At 47.7% G+C, this 21,509-nt stretch overlaps 3 non-coding genes across 3 annotated transcripts; all 3 read left to right on the plus strand.

The window, feature by feature from the left end:
- The first annotated feature begins 10,416 nt into the window (after positions 1 to 10,416).
- On the plus strand, positions 10,417 to 10,490 carry trnak-uuu (transfer RNA lysine (anticodon UUU)). The gene has a single exon. It is a non-coding gene; the product is annotated as a tRNA-Lys (tRNA).
- Positions 10,491 to 11,309: 819 nt separating this feature from the next.
- Positions 11,310 to 11,391, plus strand: trnas-aga (transfer RNA serine (anticodon AGA)). The gene has a single exon. It is a non-coding gene; the product is annotated as a tRNA-Ser (tRNA).
- Positions 11,392 to 19,728: 8,337 nt separating this feature from the next.
- trnas-aga (transfer RNA serine (anticodon AGA)) lies at positions 19,729 to 19,810 on the plus strand. The gene has a single exon. It is a non-coding gene; the product is annotated as a tRNA-Ser (tRNA).
- The last annotated feature ends 1,699 nt before the right edge of the window (positions 19,811 to 21,509 follow it).

Below are 21,509 nucleotides of genomic sequence, written 5' to 3' on the forward strand. Positions count from 1 at the left end.
CTGTTTGCTGAAGGCCATGAGGCAAAGCATCCATGCATTTTTCACGGTCCTCGCACTTATTTGCGAAATGTCCAGTCCTCTCATCGATGGACAAACACGCCGCTGCTGCTTCTTGTATCTGGGCTCCAGGGGTTGTCTTGGGTGAGCCAGTGGCACGCCGTGATCGTATATTGGTTAGTACTCTGCGCTGAGGCCGCAGCAACCCTGGTTCGAATCCGAGTCACGGCAACCCTTTGCCGTTGAGTATACGGGAAGGTTGAAAATTTTTTACCACCTCATGTTTCTGCGTGATTTTTTTTCTGAAGCTTGGCCTGTGCAGGGCGCCATCAGACAAGGGGCTTGCTTTCTAACATTAGGCATAGTCGTGGCCGAGAGGTTAAGGCGATGGACTTGAAATTCATTGGGGTCTCCCTGCGCAGGTTCGAACTCTTCCCATTTCCGGAAGGATTTGCAGTATTGCTTTAGCTTTCTGTGACGGTAATTGTGCCATCTATGGTCCTTCACTCTCTGTGCCATAACTGCTTCTAGCTTTCATCCTCGTGACACCTGCGTCTCTTCTGGGCAGCTTGTTGTAAAACTGCTGCTTTATAAAAGGTGAGAAGCCAGTGCTCCACAAGAGCCTGGATAGCTCGGTCGGTAGAGCATCAGACTTTTAATTTGAGGGTCCACCCTGTTAGGGTGAAGGTCTGTCTGCTTTTGGCGGAGACACCTTGCTATCACTACGGTCCATCTCTTCTTCTGAATCTGTACCGGAGCGGTGTTCCTTCCTGCTCCAGGGTATCAGTGCACCTCCCTTGTTTGGCACACCTGATTCTGATGGTCAGCTCGTTAGGAAAGCGCGCTCACAGAGTGAGTAGAATAAGACAGACCTCTGAATTGTGCAGTGCTGTCGGTCCCCAGGCCCAGCACTGAAAAACCCCATTACATAGGATGAGAAATGGCAGCCTGATTTCTCCTCAGTGGGACTGCTGTTTTACCCGCTTCCAGGGCTAGCTTACAATCTCGGCTTGCTAGGTTGCAAGTAGGTCAGGCAGCAATGTGACACACAACAGGGCAGAAGGTGGTCTGCTTAATTCAAGTCCCTGATTGGGCGAAGGTCAGTCTACTTTTTGGAGGCCTCAGCTTGCTATCACTACGGGTCCATCTCTTCTGCTGACTCTGTATTAGAGCGATGTTCCTTCCTTCTCCCGGGGATCAGTGCATCTCCCTTGTTTGGCACACCTGATTCTGATGGTCAGCTCGTTAGGAAAGCGCGCTCATAGAGTGAGAAGAATAAGACAGACTTCCCAATTGTGCAGTGCTGTCAGTCCCCAGTGGGATCGCTGTTTTACCCGCTTGCAGGGCTAGCTTGCAATCTCCGCTTGCTGACTGAGCTGGGTTGGTTGCAAGTAGGTCAGGCAGCAGTGTTGGACACAAACTGAGCAGAAATTGGTTGGCTTGTTCGGCACACCTGATTCTTATGGTCAGCCCTTTTTTGTTTGGAGCGTCCATTCAGGTATAAGTTTGAGGGCTCGTGTACGTGGGTTAAGGGGACCTGCGCGCTGACCCCAAAAAATTTTTGCCGGACGTGGTGTCGATGTCTGCCGACTGCGCTGGCCCATGGGAGACCCCTGACCGGTGCGAGAGGATCTGGACCCCCGAGGAGCCTCGCGGAAGCTTACCCAAATTTGAGGCCCCTAAATGCCATTCAGCACTTCTCCACAGGGTGGCGCACGGAGCAGTACACCTCAGGTTTAAAACAGTGGCATTTACCCGAATGGGGGATGGACGATTGTTTTGCCCACGAAACCAATATTTGTCCATTTGACCTTTAAAGTTACAAAATGACCACAGAACCGGTGCGGACCCCCGTCGGACCCCCAACCCGGGTCCCACGAACCCATTATTTGTCCATTTGACCATTATATTCACACAATGACTGCGGATCATCTGCGGACCCCTTGCGGACCCCCACCCTGGGTCCCACGAACCTAGTATTTGTCCATTTGACCATTATATTTACACAATGACTGCGGATCATCTGCGGACCACTTGCGGACCCCCACCCTGGGTCCCACAAACCCACTATTTGTCCATTTGACCATTATATTCACACAATGACTGCGGATCATCTGCGGACCACTTGCGGACCCCCACCCTGGGTCCCACGAACCCACTATTTGTCCATTTGACCATTATGTTCACACAATGACTGCGGATCATCTGCGGACCACTTGTGGACCCCCACCCTGGGTCCCACGAACCCACTATTTGTCCATTTGACCATAATGTTCACGGAATGACCACAGATCACATGCGGAACATTTGCGGACCCCACCCCCGGGTCCCACGGACCCAATATTTGTCCATTTGACCATTAGCGTTAGAAAAGAGCCTCGTTCGGACATTTTTTTCTGAGACATCCCTGGGGCCCAAAACTTGGAACGGTGGCTCCTGGGGCTTCCCCCAGTAAGCTTATGAAGGCCCGGGGCCCAAGAGCCCTTGCAATCAGTGTCCACGAACCCGCTATGCTGAACACATTAAAATAAATGGCAGGTGGGATTTTTTTAGAAAAGTCCCAGGGGCCCGAAATTCGGAACGGTGGCTCTTTGGGGCCCCTGGATCGTGCAGTCAAAAGCGCGGGGCCCTAGTGCGATGCACTTTTTTCCCTTTAGTCCTACGACTATGTGCTTCGGGGCCCTGGGTGAGGGGCCCCTGAGATGCCAGAATCTAAAATCTGGGGGCCCTACGGCCTATCGTCTCCGAACTGTGGACGTCCCACCTCCCATCAAAACGCGTAACGCTTTTGTGGACGTGGGGTCCCTTCTGTGACCGTTTGACCCCTAGAGAAGGTGGTAGGGCCACCAGACTTCAGTGCCCGGTCGAGGGGATCCCCTCGAGACACATATCCAAAATTCGGCCCGATCGGACCCTTCGGAGTCGTGTCCACGTCGTGTCCACGACCCTCTCGGGATCTCCCGAATTTCAGCCGCGGGGTCCAACGCATCGCGGAGATATTAGCAAAAAAATAGTACCATCCACCCCCCTCGCACCTACTCATCCATGCCGGCCAGGGTGCACCCTCCCCGGCTAGAGAAGGCAGCTCGAAGGGGGTGGAAGTCGGAAGAAAAAAATTTTTATGAGGCCTAGAGAAAACACTTGTACTGTACCCAGGGCACTCAGAGGAATCCATTTTTGTAAGTTTTATCCCATTATACTGTAGAAATATGCATATAAAAAATGTTGGATTTTGGTTAACCAAAATGTCTCAGACTTTGCCAAGCTGTAACTCCGCAAAACGGGGCCAAACTGCACCAAAATCGGGTCAAGGTCAGAACAGGTGGCCCTCTATCCGATGACACCTGCCCCATGTCCCTATGACCCCGGGGGTCAAAGTTACGGCCCCCCAAAATGTGGGATTTGAACCGGGATAACTCAGGAACCGGACCACCCAGGAACTAGAGGGTGGTCGCATACGGTAGGCCCCTCGACCCTCTAGGGATCCCCTGAATTTCAGCCCCGGGGTCCACCGCTTCGCGGAGATATTTGCAAAAAAATAGTACCATCCACCCCCCTCGCACCTACTCATCCATGCCGGCCAGGGTGCACCCTCCCCGGCTAGAGAAGGCAGCTCAAGGGGGGTGGAAGTCGGAAGAAAATTTTTTTTATGAGGCCGAGAGAAAACAGTTGTACTGTACTCAGGGCACTCAGAGGAATCAATTTTTGTAAGTTTTAACCCATAATACTGTAGAATTTGCATAAAAATGAGCGTTGAATTTTGGCACACATGTGCACCACATGTGGTGCGTATCTCACTTTTCATTAAATAGCAACTGTATTTAACTTTTTTTATTTCAAATGTGTGTTATTGTTAATGAAAAGAACTTTACTGTACTCAGGACACCCAGAGGAATCCATTTTTGTAAGTTTTATCCAATAATAATGTAAAATATGCATAAAAAATTATGTCCACCAGAGCACTACGGAGGTCCCGCTGAATAAATTGTAAATGGACATTTTTTAAAAAAAAAACCTCCCATTTGCCATTTATTCAGCACGCCCTTCCTAATGGTTCCGTGGACGGATCAATTTCAGCGATTTCGTGGTTGAAGTCTCATCTGCTGTACTCTGCAAGTACAGGGACAAGTTTTGTCCCATAATACTGTAGAATTATGCATAGAAAACCACATGTGGTGCATGTCCACCCGCAATTTATTTGAACCCCATTCAAATATATGGCAGGTGGGACTTTTTTAGAAAAGACCCAGGGGCCCGAAATTCGGATCGGTGGGTCCAGGGGCCGCCCCGATTGAGCTGCCGAAAGAGCGGGGCCCTAAGGCGAGGGGATAATTCGGAGCCTCCTGCACAAAATCTCTCCCTCAGCCCTCTCTGACTCTTACATGATCAGAGCCTTTTGAGAGATTTCAGGGTGCCGGATGGGAATTATTTTTTCAAGGTCCTACAGCTTCGTGCTTTGGGGACATGGGAGAGGGGCCTCTGAGATGCGAGAATCTCGAATCTCGGGGCCCTACGACCCATCGTCTCCGAAGGGCGGATGTCCCATCTCCAATGTAAACGCGTACCGGTTTGGTGGACAAGCGCTCCCTTTTTTGACCCTTTGACCCCTAAATAAGGTCGTAGGGTCACCAGACTTCTATGCCCGGTCGAGGTGGCCCCCATGAGACACATATCCAAAATTCGGCCCGATCGGACCCCGGCGAGCCGTGTCCACGAAACCGCTAGGCCGAACACATTCAAGTAAATGGCAGGAGGGATTTTTTAGAAACGTCCTAGGGGCCCGAAATTTGGATCGGTGTCGTGCTGTCAAAAGCGTGAGGACCTAGCGCGATGCCCTTTTTTTCCATGGGTCCTACGACTACGTGTTTCGGAGCCCTTGTTGAGGGGCCCCTGAGAAGCCAGAATCTCAAATCTGGGGGCCCTACAACCTATCGTCTCCGAACTGTGGACGTCCCACCTCCCATCAAAACGCGTACCGCTTTTGTGGACGTGGGGTCCCTTCTGTGACCGTTTGACCCCTAAAGAAGGTCGTAGGGCCACCAGACTTCTGTGCCTGGTCGAGGGGATGCCCTAGAGACACATATCCAAAATTCGGCCCGATCGGACCCTTGGGAGTCGTGTCCACGAATCCGCTAGGCCGAAAGCATGGGAATAAATGGCAGGTGGGATTTTTTTAGAATTGTCTCAGGGGTCCCAAATTTCACAGCGGGGTCCGTGGGGTCCCCCCAGTGACCTCACCGAGACCGCGGGCCGATCGGAGCGACTTGCGTCGGCGACCCCGAAATGGCCAGAGGGGGCGCCGGTGAGCGCCCGCTGGGCGGGGACGCCCACCCCCCACCTCTGGGACCCTTTTGGGAACGTTCCGTAAAAATAGTGGAAAAGTGGACAAATAGTGGTTCCGTGGGACCGGGGGTCCGGGTCGGGGGTCCTCGCGGCTGGAGGGTCCGATCCGCGATGATAATGGTTAAATGGACAAATAATGGGTTCGTGGTCACGGGGGTCTGCACAGCGGACCCATATGGCGGGTGGACAAAACGCAGCTCGCTGGGATGCGAAGCCCACCCTAGAACAGCCCCGGCCATTCGTTTAATGGGAGAAAGGCCAAATAATAGGGTCCTGGGAGCGAATACCCCCAATGGCCAGCAGAACGATGGCAAAAGGACCTTTATAGGGTTCGTGGTCACGGGGGTCCGCTAAGCGGGCCCATATGGCGGGTGGACAAAACGCGGCCCGCTGGGATGCGAAGCCCACCCTAGAACTGCCCCGGCCATTCGTTTAATAGGAGAAAGGCCAAATAATAGGGTCCTGGGAGCGAATACCCCCAACGGCCAGCAGAACGATGGCAAAAGGACCTTTATAGGGTTCGTGGGAGGTGGGGGTGGGGTGGGGGGGCTCTCCCGGTGGTCAACATCACCCCCTAGAGGTGTCAATACTTGGTTTACTGCGGATTCCCTACGGAAAAGGTGGGTAAGCCGACTCGTCCCGTTGGCCAGTTTTCTAAAGAAGAAAATGGATCCAAATTGACAGTACAATCCCTTCGAACCATTATGCGGTATATGGCAATTTAAATGAATGGGGTTTTTTCCACGAACCCATTATGTGTACTACCTAACATTAGGCGTAGTCGTGGCCGAGAGGTTAAGGCGATGGACTTGAAATCCATTGGGGTCTCCCTGCGCAGGTTCGAACTCTGGGTTAATGGTAGAACAGGAAGGGAGAATAAAAGGAATAGGCATAGAGGGAGGAGAGAATAAAATATTTCAATACGCTGATGATACTACGCTATTGCTGCAAGATCTGTTGAGTGTAAGGGAAGCAATGAAAATAGTACAAACATTTTGCAGGGGATCAGGGGCTAAAGTGAACGAGGATAAAACAGTATGCATGAGATTCGGGGGAAGTGAGGTTTTAACGGCGCACTTTAATTTTAAGGAAATGAATGAAATAAAGATTTTAGGTGTTTTAATGGGGAGGGATGAAACCAAAGCAGAAGGAATTATGTGGGATGAGATGTTAGGAGGGATCGAGAGAAGGTTGAATTTTTGGAGATTAATGTCCTTAACTTTGAAGGGGAGGGTTTTAATTTTGAATGTTTTAATGGTTTCTAAGTTATGGCATATTTTATATGTGGCTTCAATGCCGTTGTGGACAGAAAAAAGGCTGAAAAAATGTTTTTTAGATTTTTTATGGGAAGGAAAGCCACCGAGAATTGCATATAACACTTTAATAGGAGCAGTGGGGAAGGGGGGGGCTAGGGCTAATGGACGTGGAGCAAAGAAAGAACAGTTTAAGGGTGAAAATCATAAGCAAATATCTAGACGAAGAAAATAAAGCAGCATGGAAAAGAACAATGGGGCATTTTTTAAACAAGTGTAGTCATTTTAATCTGGGGGACAACATTTTATGGATGAAAACAACAAATTGGATGACGGAGGGGCTGCCAGAATTTTATAAAAAACTGATGAGAGCATGGGGAAAATTTTTAGATAATGTGCATTTTAAGCCACAAGGTAGAGAGAACATTTTAAATCAGCCTTTATTCTTAAACAACTGCATTTTAAATCAAGGGAAGCAGGTTTTTTTAAGAAATGGTGGGATGTTGGAATCATGAAAGTCAGAGATGTTTTATATGAATTCAAAGAGGGGTTTTTACCAGTGCAATACATTGTGGATGTGATGGAGGATGCAAAGGAGGATTATAGCAGACAAGAGATTACAAACAAATATGATTTAATTAAGAATGCTATACCTAAAGAATGGATAAAGAGAATTGAAAATATGGAAGAAGAAAATCAAGGAAAAGATGTGTATGTAAATATGGGGGGAAAATTGTGTGCTTTTAAAGAATGTACTGTGAAAATGTTTTATTGTTTTTTTAGAGATGTGGTTTTCAAGAAACCTGTTGTAAATGAATACTGGCTACGGATATTCAATGATGTAACAGAAGAGAAAATATGGGGGAATATAAATGGGAAAATTGTACAGACTAAACTGGAGAATATGGAATATTTTATAAGGAACAAAGCAGTGTTCACAGATGTGATTTTAAGCAAAATTGGGATGGAGGAAAGTGCAATATGTAAAGTATGCCAAGATGCAGATGAAGGGTTTTTACACTTGTTTTTATATTGTGATAAGCTGAAAGATTTTAATGAGAGATGTAAAAGCATGTTTTTAATTTTGAGAGGAGAGGGAAATGGAAACTTTGAGTGGGAAAAGGTGTTAATGTTGGGCATTAATGAGAAATATAAACATGAGAAGCTGATTAATTTACTTGTGATGCTGATGAAAAGTGTGATATGGGAAAGAAGAGTGGTGGTGAAAAAGGACAATGCTTTAATTGATGTATGGAATGTGTTTAGGAGAAAAGTTGAAAAATATGTTGGATGTCTTTTTTATTATTTTAAATTGGAGGAAACGATTAATGTTTTTTATAATATTTTTACTCAGGAGGTATTAATTGTCTTCAAAGAGCTGGGAATTGAATTTTCATTTTTAAAAGATTAAACTATTTAATGACTTCTTTCTTTAAATTGTAAGTAAGATGTCTGTCAATTCAAGATTTTAGGAATTTTTTATGTCAAAGAAAGAATCTTATGTACTTTTGTATGTGAATAATTGATATGTATGTTTGAATTGATTAATTTCTTCAATAAATAAAAAAAAAAAAAAAAAAGGTTAAGGCGATTGACTTGAAATCCATTGGGGTCTCCCTGCGCAGGTCCGAACTCTGCCGACTACGGGAGGGATTTGCAGTATTGCTTTAGCTTTCTGTGACGGTAATTGTGCCTTCTATGGTCCTTCGCTCTCTGTGCCATAACTGCTTCTAGCTTTCATCCTTGTGACACCTGCATCTCTTCTGGGCAGCTTGTTGTAAAACTGCTGCTTTATAAAGGTGAGAAGCCAGTGCTCCACAAGAGCCTGGATAGCTCAGTCGGTAGAGAATCAGACTTTTAATTTGAGGGTCCAGGGTTCAAGTCCCTGTTAGGGTGAAGGTCTGTCTGCTTTTGCCGGAGTCACCTTGCTATCACTACGGTCCATCTCTTCTTCTGAATCTGTACTGGAGCGGTGTTCCTTCCTGCTCCAGGGTATCAGTGCACCTCCCTTGTTTGGCACACCTGATTCTGATGGTCAGCTCGTTAGGAAAGCGCGCTCACAGAGTGAGTAGAATAAGACAGACCTCCGAATTGTTCAGTGATGTCGGTCCCCAGGCCCAGCACTGAAAAACCCCATTATATAGGATGAGACATGGCAGCCTGATTTCTCCTCAGTGGGACTGCTGTTTTACCCGCTTCCAGGGCTAGCTTACAATCTCGGCTTGCTAGGTTGCAAGTAGGTCAGGCAGCAATGTGACACACAACAGGGCAGAAGGTGGTCTGCTTAATTCAAGTCCCTGTTTGGGCGAAGGTCAGTCTACTTTTTGGAGGCCTCAGCTTGCTATCACTACGGGTCCATCTCTTCTGCTGACTCAGTATTAGAGCGATGTTCCTTCCTTCTCCAGGGGGTCAGTACATCTCCCTTGTTCGGCACACATGATTCTGATGGTCAGCCCTTTAGGAAAGAGTGCTCACGGAGTGAGTAGAATAAGACAGACCTCCCATTTGTGCAGTGCTGTCGGTTCCCAGGGCCAGTACTGAAAAACCCCATTACATAGGATGAGACATGGCAGCCTGATTTCTCCTCAGTGGGACTGCTGTTTTAGCCGCTTCCAGGGGTAGCTTACAATCTCGGCTTGCTAGGTTGCAAGTAGGTCAGGCAGCAGTGTTACACACAACATGGGAGAAGGTGGTCTGCTTAATTCAAGTCCCTGTTTGGGCGTAGGTCAGTCTTCTTTTTGTAGGCCTCAGCTTGCTATCACTACGGTCCATTTCTTCTGCTGACTCTGTACTAGAGCGATGTTCCTTTCTGCTCCCGGGGATCAGTGCATCTCCCTTGTTCGGCAAACCTGATTCTGATGGTCAGCCCTTTAGGAAAGAGTGCTCACAGAGTGAGTAGAATAAGACAGACTTCCCAATTGTGCAGTGCTGTCGGTCCCCAGGGCCAGTACTGAAAAACCTCATTACATAGGATGAGACAGCCTGATTTCTCCTCAGTGGGACTGTGTTTTATCCGCTTGCAGGGCTAGCTTGCAATCTCCGCTTGCTGACTGAGCTGGGTTGGTTGCAAGTAGGTCAGGCAACAGTGTTGGACACAAACTGAGCAGTAATTGGTCTACTCCCGTAGTCGTGGCTGAGTGGTTAAGGTGATAGACTTGAAATCCATTGGGGTCTCCCCGCGCAGGTTCGAATCCTGCTGTCTACGCTGTTTGCTGAAGGCCATGAGGCAAAGCATCCATGCATTTTTCACGGTCCTCGCACTTATTTGCAAAATGTCCAGTCCCTCTTCGATGGACAAACACGCCACTGCTGCTTCTTCTATCCGGGCTCCAGGGGTTGTCTTGGGTGAGCCAGTGGCACGCCGTGATCGTATAGTGGTTAGTACTCTGCATTGTGGCCGCAGCAACCCCGGTTTGAATCCGGGTCACGGCAACCCTCTGCCGTTGAGTATACGGGAAGGTTGAACATTTTTTACCACCTCATCGTTCTGCGTGATTTTGTTTCTGAAGCTTGGCCTGTGCAGGGCGCCATCAGACAAGGGGGCTGGCTTTCTAACATTAGGCGTAGTCGTGGCCGAGAGGTTAAGACGATGGACTTGAAATCCATTGGGGTCTCCCTGCGCAGGTTCGAACTCTTCCCATTTCCGGAAGGATTTGCAGTATTGCTTTAGCTTTCTGTGATGGTAATTGTGCCATCTATGGTCCTTCGCTCTCTGTGCCATAACTGCTTCTAGCTTTCATCCTCGTGACACCTGCGTCTCTTCTGGGCAGCTTGTTGTAAAATTGCTGCTTTATAAAAGGTGAGAAGCCAGTGCTCCAGAAGACCCCGGATAGCTCAGTCGGTAGAGCATCAGACTTTTAATCTGAGGGTCCAGGGTTCAAGTCCCTGTTCGGGTGAAGGTCTTTCTGCTTTTGGCGGAGTCACCTTGCTATCACTACGGTCCATCTCTTCTTCTGAATCTGTACTGGAGCGGTGTTCCTTCCTGCTTTAGGGTATCAGTGCACCTCCCTTGTTTGGCACACCTGATTCTGATGGTCAGCTCGTTAGGAAAGCGTGCTCACAGATTGAGTAGAATAAGACAGACCTCCGAATTGTGCAGTGCTGTCGGTCCCCAGGCCCAGCACTGAAAAACCCCATTACATAGGATGAGACATGGCAGCCTGATTTCTCCTCAGTGGGACTGCTGTTTTACCCACTTCCAGGGCTAGCTTACAATCTCGGCTTGCTAGGTTGCAAGTAGGTCAGGCAGCAATGTGACACACAACAGGGCAGAAGGTGGTCTGCTTAATTCAAGTCCCTGTTTGGGCAAAGGTCAGTCTACTTTTTGGAGGCCTCAGCTTGCTATCACTACGGGTCCATCTCTTCTGCTGACTCTGTATTAGAGCGATGTTCCTTCCTTCTCCAGGGGGTCAGTACATCTCCCTTGATCGGCACACATGATTCTGATGGTCAGCCCTTTAGGAAAGAGTGCTCACAGAGTGAGTAGAATAAGACAGACTTCCCAATTGTGCAGTGCTGTCGGTCCCCGGGGTCAGTACTGAAAAACCCCATTACATAGGATGAGACATGGCAGGCTGATTTCTCCTCAGTGGGACCGCTGTTTTACCCGCTTGCAGGGCTAGCTTGCAATCTCTGCTTGCTGACTGAGCTGGTTTGGTTGCAAGTAGGTCAGGCAGCAGTGTTGGACACAAACTGAGCAGAAATTGGTCTACTCCCGTAGTCGTGGCCGAGTGGTTAAGGCGATGGACTAGAAATCCATTGGGGTCTCCCTGCGCAGGTTTGAATCCTGCCGACTACGCTGTATGCTGAAGGCCATGAGGCAAAGCATCCATGCTTTTTTCACAGTCCTCACACTTATTTACGAAATGTCCAGTCCCTCTTCGATAAACAAACACGCCGCTGCTGCTTCTTGTATGCGGGCTCCAGGGTTTGTCTTAGGTGAGCCAGTGGCACGCCGTGATCGTATAGTGGTTAGTACTCTGCGATGTGGCCCCAGCAACCCTGGTTTGAATCTGGGTCACGGCAACCCTTTGCCGTTGAGTATACGGCAAGGTTGAAAATTTTTTTACCACCTCATCTTTCTGTGTGATTTTGTTTCTGAAGCTTGGCCTGTGCAGGGCGCCACCAGACAAGGGCACTTGCTTTCTAACATTAGGCGTAGTCGTGGCCGTACCTTCCAGCGATCGGACGGCTGAACACTTCCTAACACTTCCTAACAACATTTGAATACTTCCGAACAAGGTCGCAACACTTCCTAACAAAGTCAGAACGAAAGTCCGAACACATCCTAAATTAATCCGAACAGGTCCTAACGCAAATCCGAAACTTTCGAACAGATGGGGGAAAGGAGCCAATCAATTCCTACCGAGAGGAAAGAGCCAATCAGCAAGTTGACATGCCAATCTCGCCGCTGATTGGCTGAATGAGTTTCGTGATATTCCAGCTGTTTGTAACTCACTGGACATCTGCTATGCGGAGATTCAAGGTAAGCGTTATCACAATACAAATCCGTGACATCAGTGTTAACCTATTTGTTCAAACATTAATTCATGATTTGGAATAAAGATAATTCTGATCGTTCTACGCTTGCGTAGCAAGGCAAGCTAACTTAACGTGTCGCTAACTGATGCTTGTTAAGCCTTCGATTCATAACAAGTTTTTATTTTCTATATCTTTGCAAGAATTTCATTTCATCATTCAGTTTTCCAAGTATCCATTCCCTATGTTATTTCAGTCATGACTAAGTGATTCTTTACTGAATGTATTTAAATCTTTTACTATTCCAGGTATTCATTAAATCTCTAGTTTTTCCCCCTTTCTTACTTTATATACAAACACAGTTTTTATAATTATACATTAAAAGCTATTTGCAATTTTTTGCAAGTAGGAACATATTTACTGTAGAAAACTATTAACCTGCCACATATTTCACCACTCAACATGTCTGCTTTTGTATACTTGATGTGAGTATTTATATATATATATATATATATATATATATATATATATATATATATATATATATATATATATACTGTATATATATATATATATATATACTGAATATGTGTGTGTGAGTGTGTGTGTGTGTGTATATATAAATATAAAACTCCAATAAACTCCTTTCTACTGTTGCTATATTAACACATATTTAACCACATTGATTTGTTCCCCATTATTGTTCAGATATGACCAAAACAGGCAAATCCTCTGCTTATTGGAACGACATCTGCCACAGGTATGCCCAGGGCACCTTCCAGTTCAGTACAGGACAAAGGCCTTGAAGCAGAAAATGGAAGGAGGTCCTGGAGCGGATTGATGCCTGTCCCCTGCAAAGGGGGAATAAGGTGGACCTGTTTGGCAGGCACATAGTGTGCACTTGTGGGTTCCATAAGGTAGTTATATGATATAATATATCAAAGGCATGATAAGTCCCTGTATCATGTAATACACTATTTTATGCACCAACCCCTGATATATTCTCAGAATATATTCTCAGTACAGTTCTGCAGAGTAATTGGTGTAATTATTTAACATGAATAGTAAGACCTTCTTTTGTTCCTAATATTAATTTTCTCCCAGTCAACAGATAAGGTCTTGATTGAGTCAGGGCCTAAGGTAAAGGCAGGCGGCAGCTCAGAGGAGACCGGGACATCACAGGAAGTACATGGGGTGAAATGTTCTCTGTGTAGTGTGGTTGTGGAGGCAGAGAAGTTCTCCGAGCACCTCTCTGACCACCACGTTGAAGAGAGGTGTGACAGCTGTGGGGTCAGGGTCCAGGGTGCCGTCGGACTCCTCCAACACATTGAGTCGAGCCATTATGGGGCTCTATTGGCTCCACGTGTCAGCCCTTCAAAAAATCCCACACCATCTCCTTGCCCCTCACCATCTCCATGGCTGCCTCCACCTCCACAGCACTTGCCGTCTCCAATGCCAGTACCAGTGTCTCCATCCCCAGGGCCCACTCCATTCCCACACCACTCTCCAGCTCCAAAGCCCTGACCACCACCTCCACGGTGCTCTCCATCTCCACAGCCCACTCCATCCTCACATCCAGTACCCTCACTGCAGCCTACACCATCTCTGCCTCAGGCTATTACTGACTGGGAGAGCTTTCTTCCCAGTCAGTTCAAGAGAGTCCTCCAGCCAGCAGATTGGGTGTGGATTGCCAAGTGCCTCTATGAGCCCACAGGGCAGCTGAGGCAGAAGATCCAGGTGAACTGGTTTTATCCATCGATGCAGCCCAAGCCATGTCCTCCTGAGCCCGGGTGGTACTTCCGACAGAGGATGTTCTTGTGGGCACCAATGAGGATGTGGGGCATTCCTCTTAAATGCCCACAGTGTGGCCGGAAGATGCACCATTCAGGAATTTACCCGAAGGTCAGGGAGGTGATTGACATGGATAGCCGCTATTACCTTGTGGGTGGGGACTATCCACGCTGCAGTGCATGCAAGTTGCCAGTATGCCCATGGAGCCAGGACATCCTTTCACAACTGGATGTGGCACACAGGACCATGTTTCCAGCGGTGCTGACCACTCAGCTAGCCCTGGACAGGAAATGTGTGACTTTCCTCAGGCCAAGGACCAGTGGTAACAGTTCCTCCTACTTCCAGTCAGCAGTAGAGGAAGCCCACAGTGAGGAGTGGGCATGACGCACCATCCAGTACCTCTCTGATTGTGAGCATCATTTGAGAAAGGTTACCCTGGTCCAATCTGCAACGGCACCTGCCTTTTCTGCACCCGCACCCTTCAGGCCACTTCCAACGATATCCTCAGCCATTTGGACGAGATGAAGGGGGTGATTACCTCCACCTATGGCCGAATCCTGAAGATGGATTCTACAAAGAAGGTACAATACATGAAGGTTTCAGCATGAGGTTTATTTTCAGCCAGAAAGAATTTCAACATGATGAAAAATGTTGTGTTATATACATTTGTGTTATATATATATTATAATGTACCATAACAAATCATTTCCTTCTTTTTGTTTTTCAGATCACCAAAAAGCTGGCTGGTGGCATTGGGGACACGGCTGCATGGATGACCAACATTGGCAATGAGCTCGGCCAGGTTCTGAACAGTGTTCTGACAACAGCTGAAGGCGCAGGACTGGAGGAGCTGTGCCAGGGCGTCGTCAAACGCTACCAGAATGCTGGCGAGCCAGAGCCTGAGGTCATCTATGTTGACCGGGATTGCTGCAGTCAGTCAGGTGAGATTTTCAAATTACTACTTTATCAAATGTGCACTGCAATATATTTTATAAAAGTTAATAGTGGTGTAAAAAAGTTCCCCTTTCCCTATTGGTGATGGTAATTAATTAGTATTATTTTTACAGCCAGTGTATTAAAAATTTTAATAAATTCTATTGACTGAAAAGTATGTTTGAAATTAAATCAAATGAATGTTTTTTATTTTTTCTCCTCCACAGGTGCATCTTCAGTGTTAAAACTTTTTCGGCCATGGAAGTCTATTGTAAGGCTAGATATCTTCCATTTTATGAGAAGATTCAACTGTGGCCTTACTACAGAGCACCACCCTCTCTATGGTACCTTTTGTTCAAAACTTTCCTCCTGTATCTTTGAGTGGGATCAGGAGGATGTGAAAGAACTTGAGGCTGCCAAGAGAGGGGAGTGGAAGTGCAGCCATGGTGGAAAGGCTCCCACTGAGGCTCAGCTCATGGCCAGCATCAGCCCAGGTGAACTCGCGAAGCACTGTAGGCGGCGGACACGCAGGGCTGAGGAGATCCGGGCCATGATTTCAGGGCTGCTGGAATCAGTGTGGGAGCTAACTGACACTACAGGGTTTCGCCTGGTTAACCCTGACAGCATGCACCATGTCTGGGAGATGCAACAAAAACACCTCGAGTGCATCCAGGACCCTCCACATGTAGAGTTGTACACAAAGACGGGGACCCTCCAGAAGGGTGGCAAAGTCCTAAACGTGCTTAGGTGCGGCAGGGGGTCATCCTCGCTGGAGAGTTTTCACCGCCACCAGTGTGCCTTCATTCCTGGTAAATTCTGAATATTAAATTGCAGTATGTTTTGTAGATTTTTATGTTGAAAAGATCGCTATTGTGTCAACAACAGAACCCTGGGTGCTACCTGGATTTGGCTTGTTTTCATGGAATTTACTATCAGTCTCATTATTATGTGTTACTGTTCTATAACTGTGTCATTAAATTTGTATGTCCTCAGTTTATAATAATTGCTGACTAAATCTGTGCATTTTCATTCTTAGGATGGAGATGCAATGCCATGCACACACAAATGTACATGTTAGCGGGGGCCTCGAGGTGGAACATGAGCCGGGCAAAAGAAGCTGTATCTGTGGTGGGGGCCTCAACCCTAAGGACATTTGATGTCTGCACAATGTCTCATTTAAACAGCATGAGCCAACGGGTCCTTGGTCGGGCTTTGATGCCAGAATTTACCCCTCCAGGAAAACCCACTGGTAAGATATCTCACAGGAAAATGCTGAGCATTGGAGTATTTCTCTCTCTCCTGTGTTTGTTTGTTTGTGTGTGTGTGTGTGAGTGTGTGTGTCCTCTCCCCATTAACAATGTGGTACAAATTATTGCAGGGGAGCGCATTGCAGTGGAGTACTTGTTGGCCCAGTCCAATAGAGGCGACCAGTTGATTGCACACCACAATGACATGCCTGAAGTCCCCCCAGAGGAGCCCGAAGAGGATAGTGAAATTGACACGACTGTGTGCCATGCAGCTGACCTTAGGGCTGATGACTCTCCAGTAGCTGTCGTGCAGGCCCAGGTGACAAGTCAGGTGGGTGACACTGAACCCAAATCCCTAGATGAGGAGGTCACTGAGGAAGAGGAGGATGACACTGCAAGTCCTAGCACATCAAGCCAGGTAATATTGCTATCCTGTACTATTTTTTACTTTTAAAAAAAATGTATCTGGTACAGTGCAAAACGCCTATTGTCACCAATGTGTAAAGTTAAAATATATGCATGTACAATGCAAAATAATTATTACAACACTGTATATGTTTATTGGACTGTGTTTGGCATTTTTCTCAATTTCCAGAGTACACAGTGTGATTCCAGAGGTGTCTTGGGCTGGGAGGCAGTTGATGCCCTGGCAGCCTACTTGGTTGGCCTAAACCGAACGATCACTGCCTTGTCATCACAAGAGGAGGCCCACATAGTCCAGCTGTACATGGCTCTGCATGCCATGGACAAGGTACCATCAAATATAGCCAGAGGGTTAAGAAGAAGGCTTTGACAGGACCTTGGAGAGCATCCAGGAAGCAGAGTGGCTCTGCTCCAGGACAGCAGGCAGCAGAGAGGTAATTTGACTATTTGGATCGTCACTAGTTTATAACCCAGTATACAGTTCAGATTATATCATCTTTCTTTTCCATAGATTGTTCATGACTCATGGGCAGGCAGCTCAGGACCCTGAAGTCCACAGGGTCTGTGAATGTGTTTGCCTAAGGCTTTTGAAAGAGTTTCAGCAAGCACGGAACAGGCCCAGGGACACACAAGGAAAAACTCTGCCAATTCCACAATCTATTGTGGTGGTATACAGCCACTTAAAACAGCTGATGGAGGACAGCAGAGAGGTTCTAAGACAGACTAACCTAGTTCTTGTCCCGATAAACACCACTACTGTCTCCTCGTGGTGAGTCTTGTTTTATGCAATACTTTTGCACAATCACAGTAGTATATCAAGATTGTACTTATAAAACCTTCTTGTACATGCTTTTAAAAATGATGCTACAGGAAGTAAAGACAATGGGCTTTTATTCACTTAAATTGCTAATTTAAGATGAAGAATGTTTCTCTTGCAGGCTACTAAAAAGACAGAAACGTGTAGACAGAGACATGCTTCTGCAGGGTACTGCACTGCCCAAACAAGTATATTTGGCAAAGGAGGCTCTTCCTGAAGTGGGCGAACTTCCAGCTGTTCCTGCACAGCATGGGCATGAGGCCATGGTATTTCAGGATACAGCAAATCAGGAGGGAGAGGCCTTCATTCGTAATCGTATCTCCAACAGGTGCCCAATGCCCACCCCTCCTCCTGGATCTTACTCTGCATTTCCCATATACCCACCAGCACCACACTTTGCATTCCCCCCTGGGTCCTACCCACCCTTTCCCAGCTACCAACCAGGTCTACCACTGCCTCATTCTACCCAATTCCATCCCCCTCCCCAATTCCAGCCCCCTCGCCAATTCCAGCCACCTTCCCAATTCCAGCCCCCTCCCCAATTCCAGCCACCTTCCCAATTCCAGCCACCTCCCCAATTCCAGCCGCCTCCCCAATTCCAGCAGCCTAATACCTTGCCATCGTAAACTTGTCCCTCTACTCAGCCCAGGCAGCGCACATGGAGAAGGCAGAAAGCTGCCCAAGAGGATGAGGAGCGAGTGGCTAGAGGTGAACCACCACGGAAACTACTAGCAAAGGATATATATCACTATATCTGCAAGCAGTGTGGGCTGGCAAAAAATAAGACAACTGGCCACACTCAGCTGAAGGGCCGGTGGTATTGTCCAGCCTCAGGCCTCTCTGTTGCACAGTGGAGGCAGAATGTACAGGGAGTTCTTTGATTTTTTTTTCATTGGTGTATATAGTAATGTATATAGTTAGGTTTTTATATAGTTGCATATGTTGTGCTGTGTGTGTGTTGTGCTGTGAACATTTTGTTTTTAGTTGCGGTTTCCAGTGTTTAATTTGCAGTGTTTGTAAAAAAAAAAGAAATACACAACTCTTGTGGTGTAATAGTAACACATCCACCCTTTGGGTGGAAGATTCCAGGTGCAAGTCCTGGCAAGAGTGTGTGGTGTGTTTGTTAGATTATTATTATTAATTTTTTTATTAAAAATATAGTCAAAAACCAATCAAACACTTTACTTAAATCCTTTGTGAGTGTTCATGAAGTTTGATGGATAATTTTTTTTTCTTTTTCTTGCTTTCCCACCTTTCTCCTTCTCTTTTCCCTTTCTTTCCCCCTTGTAGTAGTCCCTTTTGCCTTGTTTTTGGCCGAGAGGTTAAGGCGATGGACTTGAAATCCATTGGGGTCTCCCCGCGCAGGTTCGAACTCTGCCGACTACGGGAGGGATTTGCAGTATTGCTTTAGCTTTCTGTGACGGTAATTGTGCCTTCTATGGTCCTTCGCTCTCTGTGCCATAACTGCTTCTAGCTTTCATCCTCGTGACACCTGCGTCTCTTCTAGGCAGCTTGTTGTAAAACTGCTGCTTTATAAAAGGTGAGAAGCCAGTGCTCCATAAGAGCCCGGATAGGTCAGTCGGTGGAGCATCAGACTTTTAATCTGAGAGTCCAGGGTTCAAGTCCCTGTTCGGGCGAAAGTCTGTCTGCTTTTGGCGGAGTCACCTTGCCCTCACTACGGTCCATCTCTTCTTCTGAATCTGTATGGGGGGCGGTGTTCCTTCCTTCTCCCGGGGATCAGTGCATCTCCCTTGTTCGGCACACATGATTCTGATGGTCAACCCTTTAGGAAAGAGTGCTCACGGAGTGAGTAGAATAAGAAAGACCTCCCATTTGTGCAGTGCTGTCGGTCCCCAGGGCCAGTACTGAAAAACCCCATTACATAGGATTAGACATGGCAGCCTGATTTCTCCTCAGTGGGACTGCTGTTTTAGCTGCTTCCAGGGCTAGCTTACAAGCTCCGCTTGCTAGGTTGCAAGTAGGTCAGGCAGCAGTGTTACACACAACATGGCAGAAGGTGGTCTGCTTAATTCAAGTCCCTGTTTGGGCGAAGGTCAGTCTTCTTTTTGTAGGCCTCAGCTTGCTATCACTATGGTCCATCTCTTCTGCTGACTCTGTACTAGAGCGATGTTCCTTCCTGCTCCCGGGGATCAGTGCATCTCAATTGTTCGGCAAACCTGATTCTGAAGGTCAGCCCTTTAGGGAAGTGTGCTCACAGAGTGAGTAGAATAAGACAGACTTCCCAATTGTGCAGTGCTGTCGGTCCCCAGGGCCAGTACTGAAAAACCCCATTACATAGGATGAGACATGGCAGCCTGATTTCTCCTCAGTGGGACCGCTGTTTTACCCGCTTGCAGGGCTAGCTTGCAATCTCCGCTTGCTGACTGTGCTGGGTTGGTTGCAAGTAGGTCAGGCAGCAGTGTTGGACACAAACTGGTCTACTCCCGTAGTCGTGGCCGAGTGGTTAAGGCGATGGACTAGAAATCCATTGCGGTCTCCCCGCGCAGGTTCGAATCCTGCCGACTACGCTGTTTGCTGAAGGCCATGAGGCAAAGCATCCATGCATTTTTCACGCTCGTCGCACTTAATTGCGAAATGTCCAGTCCCTCTTCGATGGACAAACACGCCGCTGCTGCTTCTTGTATCCGGGCTCCAGGGGTTGTCATGGTTGAGCCAGTGGCATGCCGTGATCGTATAGTGATTAGTATTCTGCGTTGTGGCCGCAGCAACCCCGGTTCGAATCCGGGTCACGGCAACCCTTTGCCGTTGAGTATACGGGAAGGTTGAAAATTTTTTACCACCTCATCTTTCTGCGTGATTTTGTTTCTGAAGCTTGGCCTGTGCAGGGCGCCACCAGACAAGGGCGCTTGCTTTTTAACATTAGGCGTAGTCGTGGCCGAGAGGTTAAGGCGATGGACTTGAAATCCATTGGGGTCTCCCCGCGCAGGTTCGTACTCTGCCGACTACGGGAGGGATTTGCAGTATTGCTTTAGCTTTCTGTGACGGTAATTGTGCCTTCTATTGTCCTTCGCTCTCTGTGCCATAACTGCTTCTAGCTTTCATCCTCGTGACACCTGCGTCTCTTCTGGGCAGCTTGTTGTAAAACTGCTGCTTTATAAAAGGTGAGAAGCCAGTGCTCCACAAGAGCCAGGATAGCTCAGTCGGAAGAGCATCAGACTTTAATTCTGAGGGTCCAGGGTTCAAGTCCCTGTTCGGGTGAAGGTTTGTCTGCTTTTGGCAGAGTCACCTTGCTATCACTACGGTCCATCTCTTCTTCTGAATCTGTACTGGAGCGGTGTTCCTTCCTGCTCCAGGGTATCAGTGCACCTCCCTTGTTTGGCACACCTGATTCTGATGGTCAGCTCGTTAGGAAAGCGGGCTCACAGAGTGAGTAGAATAAGACAGACCTCCGAATTGTGAAGTGCTGTCGGTCCCCAGGCCCAGCGCTGAAAAACCCCATTACATAGGATGAGACATGGCAGCCTGTGTTTCTCCTCAGTGGGACTGCTGTTTTACCCCCTTCCAGGGCTAGCTTACAATCTCGGCTTGCTAGGTTGCAAGTAGGTCAGGCAGCAATGTGACACACAACAGGGCAAAACGTGGTTTGCTTAATTCAAGTCCCTGTTTGGGCGAAGGTCAGTCTACTTTTTGGAGGCCTCAGCTTGCTATCACTATGGGTCCATCTCTTCTGCTGACTCTGTATTAGAGCGATGTTCCTTCCTTCTCCAGGGGGTCAGTGCATCTTCCTTGTTCGGCACACATGATTCTGATGGTCAGCCCTTTAGGAAAGAGTGCTCACGGAGTGAGTAGAATAAGACAGACCTCCCATTTGTGCAGTGCTGTCGGTCCCCAGGGCCAGTACTGAAAAACCCCATTACATAGGATGAGACTTGGCAGCCTGATTTCTCCTCAGTGGGACTGCTGTTTTACCCGCTTCCAGGGCTAGCTTACAATCTCGGCTTGCTAGGTTGCAAGTAGGTCAGGCAGCAGAGTTACACACAACATGACAGAAGGGGGTCTGCTTAATTCAAGTCCCTGTTTGGGCGAAGGTCAGTCTTCTTTTTGTAGGCCTCAGCTTGCTATCACTACGGTCCATCTCTTCTGCTGACTCTGTACTAGAGCGATGTTCCTTCCTGCTCCCGGGGATCAGTGCATCTCCCTTGTTCGGCAAACCTGATTCTGATGGTCAGCCCTTTAGGAAAGAGTGCTCACAGAGTGAGTAGAATA

This window comes from Carassius carassius, chromosome 18, assembly GCF_963082965.1.
Source record: "Carassius carassius chromosome 18, fCarCar2.1, whole genome shotgun sequence".
Taxonomy (NCBI): domain Eukaryota; kingdom Metazoa; phylum Chordata; class Actinopteri; order Cypriniformes; family Cyprinidae; genus Carassius; species Carassius carassius.